This window comes from Thamnophis sirtalis, unplaced genomic scaffold (assembly GCF_051295495.1).
Source record: "Thamnophis sirtalis isolate CommonGarterSnake01/CBP01778 unplaced genomic scaffold, rThaSir2_p1.2 scaffold_4, whole genome shotgun sequence".
In the NCBI taxonomy this organism is placed as follows: Eukaryota; Metazoa; Chordata; class Lepidosauria; order Squamata; family Natricidae; genus Thamnophis; species Thamnophis sirtalis.
Genome location: NW_028261384.1, coordinates 131,057,088 through 131,073,885, shown reverse-complemented (window position 1 = coordinate 131,073,885; position 16,798 = coordinate 131,057,088). Strand labels below are relative to the sequence as shown.

Here is a 16,798-nt window from a genome sequence, read left to right as displayed (position 1 = left end):
TTAGGTCCTCCTTTGTGTGTGTGTGTGTGTGAGAGAGAGAGAGAGAGAGAGACAGACAGACAGACAGACAGACAGACAGAGACTACAATATCCATGTGGCTCCTCAGGGTGGACACCGGTGCTGAATCTATGAATCCATTATTAGGTCCTCCTTTGTGTGTGTGTGTGTGTGTGGGTGGGTGTGGGTGGGTGTGAGAGAGAGAGAGAGAGAGACAGACAGACAGACAGACAGAGACTACAATATCCATGTGGCTCCTCTGGGTGGACACCGATGTTGAATCTATGAATTCATTATTAGGTCCTCCTTTGTGTGTGTGTGTGTGTGAGAGAGAGAGAGAGACAGACAGACAGACAGACAGACAGACAGAGACTACAATATCCATGTGGCTCCTCTGGGTGGACACCGATGTTGAATCTATGAATCCATTATTAGGTCCTCGTGTGTGTGTGTGTGTGTGTGTGTGTGTGTGTGTGTGTGTGTGTGTGTGTGTGTGAGAGAGAGAGAGAGAGAGAGAGAGAGAGAGAGAGAGAGAGAGAGAGAGAGAGAGAGAGAGAGAGAGAGAGAGAGACTACAATATCCATGTGGCTCCTCAGGGCGGACACCGGCTGGATGGCAATCCATGCGCCCATCCACGAATCCCTCATCCATGATCCAAGAATCAATCCATCAATTCATCCACCCATCAATCAATCATCCGGAAATCCTGGCGCTTTCAGCTTGGCCACAATCACCCTTCGCTAAGGAATCAGAGACGACCGGACGGCGGCTGCCCACGGAGGAAGCTTCTGTCAGGCTTCGCTCGCCGGCGCCTTCCCTCCTCTTCCTCCTCCTCCTCCTCCTCCGCAGGGACCAGCCCCGGGCCAGATCAGGGCGGGGGCGCCTGCACGGGGGCGGATCTCTGAGTCAACTGCGCTGGAGAGGCGGCGGCAGGAGCAGCAGCCGGTGGCGACCGCAGCGGCGGCGGAGGGGATCGGCTTGGCGGCATGAGCCGGGCGGGACAAAGAACGGCTGGGCTCGGCGGCCACCGCGGCGGGTGAAACGACCCCCCCAAAACCTCCCAATCCCAGCCGGGATCGGCTCTCGGAGAATCCCCGCTCCCTGCTCCGGTTCCCAAAGGGGCTTCTATGGTCCGTCCGCTTGCCTGGATATCGTGAGGCTCGGCGGAGGCTCCGGATGAACGTCCAGGTGGGTTGCGGGGGAAAATCGCTGCACCGTTGGGCTTCCCGGGAGGAAGGACGGAGGAAGGACGCGCCGCCCTTCCCGCGATCGACGCGGGGAATCGGGGGAGGTTGAGCCCGGGGGACGCTGCTAGCCTTGCCTCGAACATGTGCAGAGCGCCTGGAGGGGGAAATCGGGAATCTTGGATCCAGAAGCGGCTTTGGCTAAACCTCTGCCCAGCCTCCTTTTGGGAAACCAGGCTTCGGGGAACGTCTGGATCGGGTCAGGCCTCGCTTAGCCGAGCCGGCTTCAGACGACTCGCGAAACCCCCGAGTCGTGGGTTCGGGAGTGTCTTCCGGTTGTGTGAAGGCGAACGGCTTACTTAGCATTCCTGGAGCAGAAACGCCCCGGGAGCGAGAGACGCTGAGCGGGTGGGTGAAAAGGAACCGCGTGGCATCCAGAGAAGTCTCTTTTTGAGGGGTGGGCTATCAAAGCGGATGCGGTCCCATTCATCAGCCTGGCATTTCCAAACCCCTCCTTTTTTTTGCCAGTCTTGAGGAGGGGTCCCTAGGGACGCACCATCTGTTGAATTTCAAGGCAGCCTTTCCCCCCACCCCCGGTTTTGGCTGGGGAAAGTGGTGAGCAAGACTTTAGGGAAGCCAAGAAAATTGGTTTTAGCTTCTTGGAAACAACCTTTTTCATAACTCCTTTAAAAATAAAATGAAAAATGCAATTGCATCCTGTTGGTGGGATTCCTGTTGGACTAGAAGACCTCCAAGATCCCCTTCTGTTTGATGAAAGAAATGTCCTTCTGGGTTCAGCTCCAAGTGGGGGGGAAAAAGACACTGAAGACATGGAGGCTGCTTGGAAAGATGGTTTTAATGGTGGACAGGACCACATGGCTTGAGTCCTGAACAGAAAAGGTGATCACATGCTTCAATGTTAGTGGAGAAGAAGAGAAGGACTGAGATGCTGAGTCCCTGGTTTTATGCCCTCTCTGGCCTTTGATCTTGAGTTTGTATTCTGATTAGTTGTCAGACTCCCATGAGGCCATACAGGGGAAACTCTCTAGGCTGCGTTTTGAATCCAGGTTTGGTTGAGCTCTCAGATGCCATGTGTTGAGTTTTGTAAAGTGCCAATATTATCATGCCTTAATCCTATCCCCCTGGAGCTGAAGTGGAGAACACTTTGTTATGTAAAGGGAAAGCTTGGCCTTCTTAATGGCCCATTGACAAAAGGAGAGGGAGGCAGGAAACTGCAGGAAGTTTCTCTTTAAAACGTTTCTCCCTTTCACATCCAGGGAAAGTGCCAATATTATCATGCCTTAATCCCATCCCCCTGGAGCTGAAGTGGAGAACTCTTTGTTATGTAAAGGGAAGCTTGGCCTTCTTAATGGCCCATTAACAAAAGGGGGGGGGAGGCAGGAAGCTGCAGGAAGTTTCTCTTTAAAACGTTTCTCCCTTTCACATCCAGGGAAACATAATATTATAATATCAACATTTCCTAGGATATTTCATTTCTCTGGGAAGACGGCTGGGTGATAACTTTCCACATGTTCTTTCTAGAGTATAGAATTATTTATTCTTTCTTGGCCAAATGTGATTGGACGCACAAGGAATTTGTCTTTGGTGCACAGGCTCTCAGCGTATATAAAAGAAAAACAAAATACATTCATCAAGAACCGTAAGGTGAAGAATCGTAAGACACAACACTTAGCGATAGTCATAGGTTACTAATAAGCAATCCGTTCGTACTAGGAAAGAAATAAAACAATATAAATGGTACAAGATACAAGCAACATGGTTATAGTCATAAAGTGGGAAGAGATAGGTACTAGGAAGAAAGAGAAGAAGAATAGCAATACAATCTTATTAAATTATTTGGCACTTATTGGGCAAGAAATTAAAGGACGCTTGCTCCTGGGGAGGAAAGCTATGGCAAATCTAGACAGCATACTAAAAAGCAGAGACATCACACTGCCAACAAAAGTGTGCATAGTTAAAGCTACAGTATAGTTTTCCCAGTTGCAATGGATGGCTGTGAAAGTTGGACCATAAGAAAGACTGAGAGCCAAAGAATTGAGGCCTTTGAACTCTGGTGCTGGAGAAGACTCCTGCGAGTCCCTTGGGCTGCAAGGCGGTCAAACCGGTCAGTCCTAGAGGAGATCAACCCTGACTTCTCTTTAGAAGGCCAGATCCTGAAGAGGAAACTCAAATACTTTGGCCACCTAATGAGAAGGAAGGACTCCCTGGAGAAGAGCCTCATGCTGGGAAAGTTTGAGGGCAAAAGAAGAAGGGGACGACAGAGAATGAGGTGGCTGGATGGAGTCACCGAAGCAGCCAGCGTGAGCTTCAATGGACTCCAGAGGATGGTAGAGGACAGGAAGGCCTGGAGGAACGTTCTCCATGGGGTCGCGATGGGTTGGACACGACTTTGCAACTAACAACAATACTATTAAGGAATCAATTTGCACTAGGAACAAAAATAAAACAATATAAGTTGTGAAGATGCAAGCAACATGGTTATAGTGGGAAGAGATAGGTACTAGGAAGGAAGAGAAGAATAATAGTAGTACAGTCTTAGTAACTAATTTGACATTAGGGTAGGAATTAGTTGTTTAGCACGGTGATGGCATCCAGGAAAAAGCTGCCCTCGTGTCTAATTGTTCCGGTGTGCAATGCTCTAAAACGGCATCTTGAGGATAGAAGTTGAAACAGTTGATGTCCAGGATGTGAGGGGTCTGTGGATATTTTCACAGCCCTCTTTTTTATTCATGCAGTATACAGTCCTCAATGAAAGTCAGGTTGGGAGCAATTGTTTTTTCTGCAGTTCTAATTATCTGTTGAAGTCTGTATTGTTCCAGTGTTCTGTCCGGTGGTGGGAAAACCTGGATCGGTTGGATGGATTGATTGAACATTTCTAGCAGAGATCCGGATTTGCGTTGGCACGAGAGAGCCGAGCTGCTTCTTCTTGAGGGTTTCCTTGGGACAATTCCCTGGGATTTGACTCCGGAACAAGGTTTATCTAGGATGGAGTGTTTGTGTGATGTGGTGTCAGTGCAGCAAGAGGCAGTGGGCCAAAAGAAAATAAACAGTAGTGCGGAGAAACCACAGACAGCTTCGTTCTGGGGCTCACAAGAATATCTTGGTGGTCTGGTTGCTAAGTTGGATTATTTTAGTTTATTTGAAGGGTGGTTTGTTGACTGGATCGGGAAGCACTGAGTTTGCATGCGGTACTAAGCCAGGATCGGATGATGCATTTGATTTTACTGTGTTGTATCTTGGAAACAAATTCTCTAGAGTACAAATAGATGTTCGTTTAAAAATCCAGGGCTGCAAAAATCCAAATTATCGGTAGAGGTCAGCAAAGAGTTGTTGTTTTTTTAAAAAAAATATTTCTTTACTGTCATCTGGTAGATCTTTCTGGTTTTTTAAAAAAATATTTTTATTAAACAGTTTTGTAAAAAGAATTTTTATTTTTACAATTTCCTTCTGTCCAACATTTCTACATCGGTATACATCCATTGTCTATGCATTTCTCCCCCTCCCCTTTTCAAACACACACACACACACCACACACACATATCTATTAGAGTTACAACCTCCAGTATGCCCAAATATGGGAGGAAGATCACTACTTCCACTCTCTGTCCTTCGGCTCGTCACAAGAGACCATCCAGACAGAAACCCAATATTTTTACTGTTGCCTTTTTGTTACATTTGTTGTATTTGTGCTGATAAATAAATAAATAAAGTCTCCCTTTATTTAAACACAACACAAATATAACAAAGGCAACAGTAAAAATATTGGGTTTCTGTCTGGATGGTCTCTCATGACGAGCCGATGGACAGAGAATGGAAGTAGTGACCTTCCTCCCATATTTGGGCATACCAGGGGTTGTGACTTTAAATAAATAAATAAATAAATATATTCTCCTTAACTAAATGTGTAAAATTAAATATTATCGTATTTCCTTGTAGGTATTCCCAATAAAAATAGTTCCAGTTTCATATCTATTTGCTGTCTAGTTATCTCTTCAAGCCATTTTCTTATTCTATTCCAATATTGTTTAACTTTTCGGCACAACCATCACATGTGGCAGTATGTTCCCTGACCTTGTCTACAGTTCCAACATCCTGGTGATGTATTCGGGTACATTTTAGCCAATCTCGCTGCGGGAAGGTGCCACCTATGGCATTTTATACCGTGACCCGTCAAAAGCGCGGACGACAAAAGCGCGATCGACAAAATCGCGCCTTTGACGTCATCACAGCGCGACGAAAAAGATCGAAAAATTCAAATAAAAATTAATAAAAATTAAATTAAAGCAAGCCGATTCACATAAAGGTAAGGGTTAGGGTTAGGGTTAGGGTTAGGGTAAGGGTAAGGGTTAGGGTTAGCTTTAGAGCGTTAGCGTTAGCGTTAGGGTTAGGATAAGGGTTAGCGTTACGTTTTTCGTTACTTTAACGGTTAGGTTTAGGGTTAGGTTTAGGGTTAGGTTAAGAGTTAGGGTTAGGGTTAGGTTTAGGGTTAGGTTTGGGGGGGTTAGGGGAAGGTTTTAGCTTTATTTTTACATTTTTTCGATCTTTTTCGTCGCGCTGTGATGACGTCACAGCGCGCTTTTGTCGAGCGCGATTTTGTCCTACGCGCTTTTGTGGTGGAACCATTTTATACATATTTTCCTTGTAGGCTGCTGCCATTGTCAATTAAGAATTCTGTTTTTATAACTCAGATCTTCTATAATTTTTACATTCAGTTGGGTCACAGGCTCACACACGAGAACCCTTTGTTAAGAGCCAAGGTGGTGCAGTGGTTAAATGCAGCACTGCAGGCTACTGCTAGATCAGCAGGTCAGCGGTTCAAATCTCACCGGCTCAGGGTTGACTCAGCCTTCCATCCTTCCGAGGTGGGTAAAATGAGGACCCAGATTGTTGGGGGCAATATGCTGACTCTCTGTAAACCACTTAGAGAGGCCTGAAAGGCCTATGAAGCGGTATATAAGTCTACTGCTATTGCTATTATTGCTAAATAAATTGTGACTTAGTGAGGTATGTCTATAGTTTAAAAGGACCCCAGAAGCCATCTAAACCAGAGGTCACCAACCTTTCGGACCTCAGGGACTACTAAATTCATAATTTTAAATCCTGCGGACCACTAATATGATTTTTTTTTTAAAAAAAAGGACGAATAGTATTTAGTGCAATATGAAAAAATACAAATACTTTTTCTGCAGGCCACCCAAAAATTTTTTCGGACCGCCAGTGATCCACACACCACCAGTTGGCGACCGTTGATCTAGAGTGCCTCCTTGGCAATCTATTATTGTGTCAGTGCAAGTCCTTGCTTGGAAACTGAGGAAGGCAAATCCTATTTCGAAAAACTCTTGAGTAGGTGTGATTAAAAGAGACTACCATATTTTTCGGAGTATAAGACGCCCCGGAGTATAAGATGCACCAAGGTTTTGAAGAGGCAAATTAAAAAAAAAGTTTTTGCACTCTGCAAACCTCCCCAAAACAGCCCCCCCTTTTTTCGTGAAAACGGGCCTGTTTTCCCCCCTCCCCAAAAGGCATGAATAGCCTTTAGGGGGCTTGTAGAGTGCTCCTGGGGAGTGGAGGAGGCCCCAAAATGAGCAAAAATAATCAGTTTTTCACAAAAACGGGCCCATTTTTTGTCAAAAAAATTGCATGCATAGCCTTTAGGGGGCTTACAGAGTGCTCCTGGTGGCTGGGGGCAAAGTTGAGCACAAAGTGGCCCATTTTCCCCTCATTTCTGCCTTCCCCAGCCCCCAGGAGCTCTCTGAAAACCTCCTACAGGCTCTGCATGCCATTTTGGTGAAGGGGGCAGAGTTTCCAGAGGCAAAAAATGCTGTATTCAGTATATAAGACGCACCCAGATTTCCAGCCTCTTTTTTGAGGGAAAAAGGTGCGTCTTATACTCTGAAAAAAATGGTAATTCTCACAATATATCTTGGAATCCATGATGGATTGTAGTATTTTTCAACCTTGGCCACTTTGAACTGTAAAGACTTCAACTCCCAGAATTCCCCTCTTGCAGGGGGATTCTGGGAGTTGAAGTTCAAACAGTTAAAGTGGCCCAGGTTGAGAAACCCTCAACTGATTGTCTGTTTTGCTTGCCTAGCCTAGAAGGTTTCAGCTCCTTAAATTAGAATTTAAATCCTTTATTTATTTTCTCCTTTTCATGTCCTTTGTTCCCTGTTATCAATCTCTTTCAGCACTTCGTGTAACATGGTTTCACCTGCAAGAGAATAATGGGATGTTGGGCAGGTCTGCATGTAATTATTACTATTGTTTTGCTTTTTAATTCAACTCTCAATTAGTTGCCTTAAGGAAACTCCCAAAACTTTTTCTTTCCACAGCACCAGTGGAGATACTTAAGAGAAAATAAAATTAGGGGGGGCCAGTAAAGAGCAAAGAGAAAGGGACGCAGTGGCTCAGTGGCTAAGATGCTGAGCTTGTCGATCAGAAAGGTCAGCAGTTCGGCGGTTCGAATCCCTAGCGCTGCGTAATGGAGTGAGCTCTCGTTACAGAGTCCCGATGGGAGTGGGCGGCATACAAATTTTAATAAACCTTTAAACCTTTACTTGTCCCAGCTTCTGCCAATCTAGAAGTTCAAAAGCCAGTGGAGATGCAAGTAGAAAAATCGGAGCCACCTTTGGTGGGAAAGCAGTGGTGGGATTCAGCCAGTTCGCACCAGTTCAGGGAGAACCGGTTGTTAACTTTCTGAGCAGTTTGGTGAACTGGTTGTTGGAAGAAATCATTAGGGCAGAGAACCGGTTGTTAAATTATTTGAATCCCACCACTGCGGGAAAGTAACAGCGCTCCGTGCGCCTTCGGCGTTTAGTCATGCCGGCCACATGACCACTGGAGACATCTTCAGACAATGCTGACTCTTTGGCTTTGAAATGGAGATGAGCACTGCCCCCTAGAGTCGGGACCGACTAGCACACAGGTGTAAAGGGAACCTTTACCTTTATTTTAAGTCGTGAAATGAGCTGGGGGTCCTTGCGAAATTCATTTGTTGCTCGTCTAGTTGACAGCCAACGCTCTGTGTTCCTGAAGCTCATTTGCTGAAACTCATTTGCATCGTTTCACAACTTTACAGCTTGCTACTTCTCGTGCATGGCCTTTCTGCCAAGGAACGCCAGTAGACACACTCCAGGTGACGTTGTTTGCGAAAGGTTCTCGACAAGCTGTTGCAAGTCTCTTCCTCTAGCACAGAACGTGTATGCCTGGAGGACGGGTTTCATGCGCCGTCGAAGTGGCCTTTTTTGGTTTGGGGTGGAGAAGAAGGAAAAAAGCTCGGGGGGTGAGAGGTCAGCCTGATTTGCAAGGAGATCGAAGGCTGAGTTGGGTCAAGTTCAGAACTGGAGGATGTCATGAAGCCTGAAGCAAACCGGGATGACGGAGGAAATAGTCATTTGGGGCAGGGAAGATAGCGAAATAGACTACAATGGGAGAACAGTCAGATCCGTCTTTGGATGCATTCTGTTTGGTGAAGAGGAAGTGTATCGAAATCTTTCCCAGTTGCAATGGATGGCTGTGAAGGTTGGACCCTACGAAAGGCTGAACGCCAAAGAATGGAGGCCTTTGAAACTCTGGTGCTGGAGAAGACTCCTGCGAGTCCCTTGGAGCGCAAGGTGATCCAACCGGTCAGTCCTAGAGGAGATCAACCCTGACTGCTCTTTAGAAGGCCAGATCCTGAAGAGGAAACTCAAATACTTTGGCCACCTAATGAGAAGAAAGGACTCCCTGGAGAAGAGCCTCATGCTGGGAAAGAAACACTCTACCAGGACTGTCAAACTCCCCGCCCACGGGCTGGATGTGGCACGCACTGGCCACGCCCACACCCTGTTTAGCGAAAGGGGAGGGAGTCCTAATATGTCATGTGATGCTGCAGTGATAATCTGAATTTGACACCCGTGCAGTATACCATTTCAGACAAGTGGCTGCACAATCTCTTTTTCAAAGTCTCTAGTGATGGAGCATCCAAAATTTCTAGAGGCAAGCAGTTCCATTGGTTAATTGTTCTCACTGTCAGGAAATTTCTCCTTAGTTCTAAATTGCTTCTCTCCTTAGAATAGAATAGAAGAGTTGGAAGAGACCTTGGAGGTCTTCTAGTCCAACCCCCTGCCTAGGCAGGAAATCCTACACCACTTCTGACAAATGGTTATACAACATCCTTCTTTAAAACTTCCAGTGTTGGAGCATTCACAACTTCTGGAGGCAAGTCGTTCCACTGATTCATTGTTCTCACTGTCAGGAAATTTCTCCCCAGTTCTAAGTTGCTTCTCTCCTTGATTAGTTTCCACCCATTGCTTCTTGTCCTGCCCTCAGCTGCTTTGGAGAATAGTTTGACTCCCTCTTCTTTGATTAGTTTCTTCTTTGATTAGTTTCCACCCATTGCTTCTTGTCCTGCCCTCAGGTGCCTTGGAGAATAGTTTGACTCCCTCTTCTGTGATTAGTTTCTTCCTTGATTAGTTTCCATCCATTGCTTCTTTTCCTGCCTTCAGAGGCTTTGGAGAATAGTTGACCCGCTCTTCTTTGTGGCAGCCCTAAGATATTGGAAAACTGCATGTCACCCACAGTCCTTCTTTGCGTTAATCTAAAAGGTAAAGGTAAAGAATCCCCCGCACATGCGTGCTAGTCCTTTCCGTCTCTAGGGGGCAGTGATCATCTCCATTTCAAAGCCGAAGAGCCAGCGCTGTCCGAAGGCATCTCCATGGTCATGTGGCCTGCATGACTAAACGCCGAAGGAGCACAGAACACTGTTTCCTTCCCACCAAAGTGATCCCTATTTTTTCTACTTACATTTTTTACATGCTTTCGAACTGCTACGTTGGGAGAAGCTGGGACAAGTAATGGGAGCTCACTCCGTTATGTGGCGCTAGGGATTCGAGCCGCTGAATTGCCAAGCTTCTGATTGACAAGCTCAGCATCTTAGTCACCCCAATTCCTGCAATTGTTCTTTGTATGGTTTAGCCTTCCGCATCCTCATCCGTTTTGTTACTCTTCTCTCCACTCTTTCTAGAATCTCAACATACAATACAATACAATACCAGAGTTGGAAGGGACCTTGGAGGTCTTCTAGTCCAACCCCCTGACTAGGCAGGAAACATACCGTTTCAGACAAATGGCTATCCAACATCTTCTTAAAGACTTCCAGTGTTGGGGCATTCACAACTTCCGGAGGCAACTTCTGTTCCACTGATTCATTGTTCTCACTGTCAGGAAATTTCTCCTCAGTTCTAAGTTGCTTCTCTCCTTGATTAGTTTCCACCCATTGCTTCTTGTTCTGCCCTCAGGTGCCTTGGAGAATCGTTTGACTCCCTCTTCTTTGTGGCAACCCCTGAGATATTGGAACACTGCTATCATGTCTCCCCTAGTCCTTCTTTCTATTAAACTAGACATATCCAGTTCCTGCAACCGTTCTTCATAAGTTTTAGCCTCCAGTCCCCTAATCATCCTTGTTGCTCTTCTCTGCACTCTTTCTAGAGTCTCCATATCTTTTCTACATCGTGGCGACCAAAACTGAATGCCATATTCCAAGTGTGGCCTTACCAAGGCCTTATAAAGTGTTGTTAACACTTCACGTGATCTTGATTCCATCCCTCTGTTTATGCAGCCCAGAACTGTGTTGGCTTTTTTGGTAGCTGCTGCACACATATTTTTTTCTTTTATATTGCGATGACCAAAACCGGGTGCAATATTACAAGTTAGCCTCTTCCACCTTATAAGGTTGTTGCGTGTTGAGTGGAATGCAATGAAGGCAGATCTTTATCTAAGTTGCCTTCAGCTGCTGGAAGGAAAACAGGATACAGTCCCTTATCGTGGACCCCAAAGGGATTTTTGGTTGGCCGTGGAAAAAAAATGCCTTTGTTTTTAATTTGTTATTTTGCTCCCCTTGTCTGTCGGTTCTGTCAATACAATTGAAAAGAGAGAGATGCTCGTTGTTAAGCCGCTTGGGTTGTTGACAAAAAAATTGACAGAATTAAACAGTCACATGGCGATGCTGTTGAATTTGGATCCTCCTCTTATTGGCTTCCTCTCTCCGTTTTTGTTTTTTAAAAAAATCAGCTTCACTTTCTTCTTCTTATCGGTTGCATTTTTTGGATTCAACAGCCGTTCGGTTTTGTTTACTGAAGTTGAAATTATTATTGCTGCCTAAGCCACATTAAAAGGAAAGAGAAGTTATTTCGGCTCAGTACCTCGTTTAAACACATGGTTGAAATTTACTTTAAATTACTTTCTTGTCCTGTTGAAGATTCGTAGACCTTGATATATTGCCGGTAGTAGGAACTGCATTGAAAATCACTTTTTGATTGTTGTCAACTTCTGGAAGCAAGTTGTTCCACTGAACAATTAGGGTTTTATCTCCAGAAATTGAGGCTGTTCCATCAGTGGAGGTTTTAAGAAGAGGTTGGACAACCACTTATCCGAAATGGTATAGGGCAGTGCTGGTGAATCTTTTCAGCACTGAATGCTGAAACGGGAGCGCAGGCACCCCCAGTGTGCATGTGTGCGCTGGGAAGATTATCAGTTTCGGGCACACATGTACGCACCAGCCACCTGGTCTTCCGGTTTCTGTACCGGAAGCGCCCCCCCCCTCCCGTTCAATTCTGGAGCCAACCAGAAGTCCGGTTCCCCCACCATAGAGTCTCCTCCTAGCGCAGCATCCTTTCTCCATAATGAGGGGAGGAGTATCCAGGATGGGTTGACCATATCTTCTCGTTGATTGGACTGAGTCGGATAAGCTCTTGGTATACGCCCCTGGTCCACCAGGCACTGCCCAGTTATCGACTCAGTCCCTCAACTGGACAGTTTGCCATCCTGGATCTCCGATAAATCTGAAGAAATTTAAAGAAAGCAAAAAAGATTCAATTGTTTCCCTACAACAGCAGCCGCGAGCGAGCTGGAAGCTCCCTGAGCTGCGAAAGGATTGCCAAAAGCCCCCCTCCGGGGGTGGCACGCTGCCCAGGCCTCTGAGTGAGACAAGTATCACTCAGAAAAGAAGTCTGCCGGGCAAGCAGGAGACAAAGGGCACAAGCATTCCAAAGGCAAGCCCTGCCGCGTAGGCACCAGCGGTACCACAGTGCTCCGCCACTCCCCACAGGATCGAGCCCCTGGGACTTCTCTATGCAAACCCACCCTTGCCCCTGATTCCCAGGGTCATTCAAAGAATTTTTCGGGAGAGGGTGGAGGTGGTGCTGATTGCTCCCTACTGGCCCAGGAGGCCATGGTTTGCAGATCTCCAATCGCTTTTGGTGGGCAGAGCTTGGAGGATTCCCCAGGAAAGGATCTCCCTCAGGCAGGGGTCACTGGAGCACCCAGAACCCCAATGGCTTCAGTTGATTGCTTGGCGGTTGAGCGGAGCATCCTGAGGGAGGAAAAATTCTCCCCCAGGGTAATAGAAACTATCCAGGGCGCCCAAAGACCCTCCACGGAGCGCATTTATGGCGCGACCTGGTGGGCCTTTTTTACATGGTGTAACTCCTGGGGACAGGACCCAGTGAGAGCCACCATTCCCTTAGTGCTGGAATTTCTCCAGGCAGGCCTGGACAGGGGTTTAGCTCCCAACACGATTAGGAGACAAGTCTCGGCCATCTCATCCGTGCTTCTGTGCGGCAGAGCCCAGACACTCACCCACCCTTAGTCAGGCAGTTCCTGAAGGGGGCGTCCAACCTCAAACCACCCATGGTACACAGGTACCCTTCCTGGGACTTGCACAAGGTGTTGGGCCCTCTGACGGGGCCCCCGTTTGAGTCATTGCGAACAGTGTCTCTAAAGTTTTTAACCCTTAAGGTGGTGTTTCTAGTGGCCATCACATCCGCCAAACGGATATCAGAGCTGCAGGCCCTGTCCGCTAAGGAGGACCTCTGCGTATTTCACCAGGACAGAGTGGTGTTGTGGTTGGACCCCTCCGTCATACCTAAGGTGTGCTCATGCTTCCACAGGCCGCAAGAGCTGATTTTGCCCAATTTTTGCCCAGAACCTTCTCACCCACTAGAGAGGAAGGGACACACCCTAGACATAAGGAGGGCTCTGAGGATTTACCTCAGAAGAACCTGGCCGAATAGAAGGTCCGAGGCCCTGTTTGTCTCATTCCAACCGGGGTCTCTGGGCAAGAAGGTGACCTCCACCACCATAGGCAGGTGGTTGAGAACCTGCATTTCTATGGCCTACCAGTCCCAGGGCATACAGTCACCGAGCCCCATCACAGCACACTCCACACGAAGTGCGGCCACTACTGCGGCCTGGGCAATGCAGGCCTCATTGACAGAGATATGTAGGGCTGCCATGTGGTGTTCCCCCTCACCCTTCGTGAGGAACTACAAATTGTATACCTTTGCCTCGGCGGAGGCTTCGTTGGTCGCAGAGTATTACAGGCGGTTCATAGAGCAGGGGACACACCCCACCAGGCATAGTTTAGCCATGGGACCTCAGTATGTTACCCTCCCTAGGGACGTGTTAGCTTTGGTACATCCCATCCTGGATACTCCTCCCCTTACTATGGAGAAAGGGCATTGGTACTTACCTGATACGCCTCTTCTCATAGTGGGGGAGGAGTATCCAGACCCTCCCTGACATGGTAATGTAATGTGTGTTATGATGGATGTTGCACTAATATGTTCAAGTTATAATTCAATAAAAAGTTTGAAACCTTAACAAAGGTCTGGAGTGGATGGCACAATGGGTAGGATAAAGTTCTTCGCCAATAACTGGGCGATGCCTGGTGGACCAGGGGTGTATACCAAAAGCTTATCTGACTCAGTCCAATCAACGAGAGGATAAGGTCAACCCATCCTGGATACTCCTCCCCCACTATGAAAAGAGGTGTTACCAATGCCCTTTTTCCTCTACCTGTCCTAACAGAAAGTCCTATCAATTGTGGAGATGACTGGCGACAGGGAGCCGCAGCAGAGGAATGAAAGAGCCACATGCGGCTCCAGAGCTGCAGGTTGCTGACAGTCCCTTCCGACTGTTATTCTGTATTCTAAAATCTCAGAGGATGCCAATTGTTGTTCAGAAACAATTAACAACAAAAATTCATCTTGGAACAAGCCAAAGCATTGGTCCGGGTTCTGAAATAATGTAGGATGTTTCCAAGAAGATTTGGGCTCATGAGGCAGAAGGGAACAATGAGGACAAGCGATAAATCATCACAAATTACATAATTGTGTTTAGAAGTTGGAACTGAAGGGTGGGATTTGTGTTGTGGTGTCTCAAAGACTTGCCGTGCATGACCTTGCCTGATCCTCTCCGTTTATCCTTCAGCTGTGGGATATTCTCTCTGCACGATGGAACGGCTTTCGTCCGATATGAGTCTAATGTTCTAAGGCTGAGATCCAGTTTGGTTTTGGCCCAACTTAGGTTCGAATCTCCTTAAGAAAAGTTTTTAAAAAGTCGGGCAGTGGGAGAATGAGAAAGGATCAGAAGATCGGCTGCTGGTTAAATTGAATATTTTATTTAAAGAGAAAAATATGTTCTTATTTGGATATCACTTTTGGCATTGGTGCTTGTGAGGGACAAAAAAAAAGGAAATTTTTACTTTGCTATTGTTGATTAGAAACATTTGCTGTTATAGAAATGGCTGGTTATATATTAATGTGTAAAAGTAAAACGTTGAGGTTGGACTGTATTTATCTTGTACTGAGCTAGGAAAAGTTGGAAGTCCCCTTTTCTTTCTTTTTCTCTTCCACCTTGTATATTTTACACCCCCATTTCCCATTTCTTTTCCTTCCCTTAATTTCCTATTTTCTGTTCTTTTTTGTATTTTATACAATCTCTCTCTCTCTCTCTCTCTCTCTCTCTCTTCCCCCCCCCTCTCTCTCTCTGTATTGTATTGTATTGTATTGTATTGTATTGTACTGTACTGTACTGTACTATACTATACTATACTATACTATACTATACTATATTATATTATATTATATTATAATCATATATCATATGATCAGCGCCCAATAAGATCGCACAGGGCGGGACTTCTCCGAGTACCATCGACTACGCAGTGTCGTCTAGCGGCTCCTCGGGGGAGAGCCTTCTCTGTAGCTGCCCCGGCCCTCTGGAACGATCTACCCCCCGAGATCCGGACCCTCCCCACTCTCTCGGCCTTCCGTAAGTCTGTTAAGACCTGGCTGTTCTGGCAGGCCTGGGGCTGTTGATCTAGATTGACCTTCAGCCCCATTAAGATCAAGTGCATGTTGTGTCCTTCTTTTAACCCATTTCTGTCCTGTATTTTAAACTTTTTAAAATGCTTTTAAACTGTTTTTATGTAAGCCACCCGGAGTCCTTCGGGATTGGGCGGCATACAAATCTATTAAAATTGGAAAATTGGAAATATCATATCATATAATATTATATTATAATTTTATATACATATATACACACAAAAGGATGTATGTATGTATGTATGTTCCGGCATAACTCTGAAACACCTGGAGCAATTTCAACCAAACTTGGTACAGAGATGACTTACCCTCTGGAAAAAAATATTGTAGGAATAAGATACCCCTAAAATCCCTCAGGGATGTGTGTTCTATTAAGATGCAGTCTGTTGTGCCTTAAAATGTAATCCACTGTACTGTCGTAAAATGTTATGTCTATTTAATTAATTAATTAATTAATTAGTATGCCGCCCACTCTCAAGGAGACTCATGTCAAGTGTGTTGTGGACCAAGTGCCTGTCAGTCTGAATTCTGAAGATCTTGACTTTCTCATTCTCTAAAACCTTCTGAACCTGATGTTCCCAGTGGTTTTTGCTGTTCTCAAATCCAAACCTTTGGCACAATTTCCAGTGAATGATCTTAGCAACGTGGTCATGGCGTTGTAGGTAATCAGTTTGTGAAATTTTGCTGCACTCGCTTATCAAGTGGTCGACTGTCTCGTCTTTCTCATTACAGGGGCGACATTTGCTGTTGGTGGTAACATGTTGAATTTTTGCCTTCATGCAGTTTGTGGCTAAGGCTTGTTCTTGAGCTGCCAAAATAAAGCCTTCTGTTTCTTTTTTTCAGTGCTCCTGATCTTAACCAGTTCCAAGTTAGCTTTTGGTCAGCTTTGCCTTCAATACTTTTCAAGTATTGGCTATGCATAGCTTTGTTATTGTTGTTGTTGTTGTTGTTGTTGTTGTTGTTATTTAAAATTCATCTCAGATCAATGTTGGTTTTGATGCTAGTTCTACCAAGAGTGTTTTGTTGATTGCCGTATGTTACCGCAGTGCAGAGGGAACCTGCCTCTTAATGCAACATTTTGCTTAAAATTAGCCATTACAAGACAATTATGGACAGTGATGGAAAGGAATTGTGATATGAATCTTTCCTTTTTCCTCATTGGAAAATTCTCCCTTCCCTTCCCTCCTTCTTCCCCTTCCTTCATTTTCTTCTTTCTTTCCTCCCTTCCTTCGTCTCTTTCTTTTTCCTCCCTTCCCTTCCCTCCCTTTCTCTTTCTTTTTCCTCCCTTCCCTTTCCTCCCTTCTCCTTCCTTCCTTCTCTTCCTCCATTCCTTTCTCTTTCTTTTTTCTCCCGTCCCTCTTGTCCTTTCTTCCCCTCCCCTTTTCCTTCCTTCCTCTCTCTCTTTCTTTTTTCTCCCTTCCCTTTCCTCCCATTCCCCTCCTCTCCCTTTC

General features: G+C 45.9%; 1 protein-coding gene across 1 annotated transcript in view; it reads left to right on the top strand.

The window, feature by feature from the left end:
• The first annotated feature begins 919 nt into the window (after positions 1–919).
• ARHGEF15 (Rho guanine nucleotide exchange factor 15) overlaps positions 920–16,798 on the top strand; it is a 101,454-nt gene continuing 85,575 nt past the window's right edge. The window contains exon 1 of the mRNA XM_087714171.1: positions 920–1,186. The gene's annotated coding sequence lies outside the window, so the exon portion shown is untranslated. The remainder of the gene's footprint in view (positions 1,187–16,798) is intronic.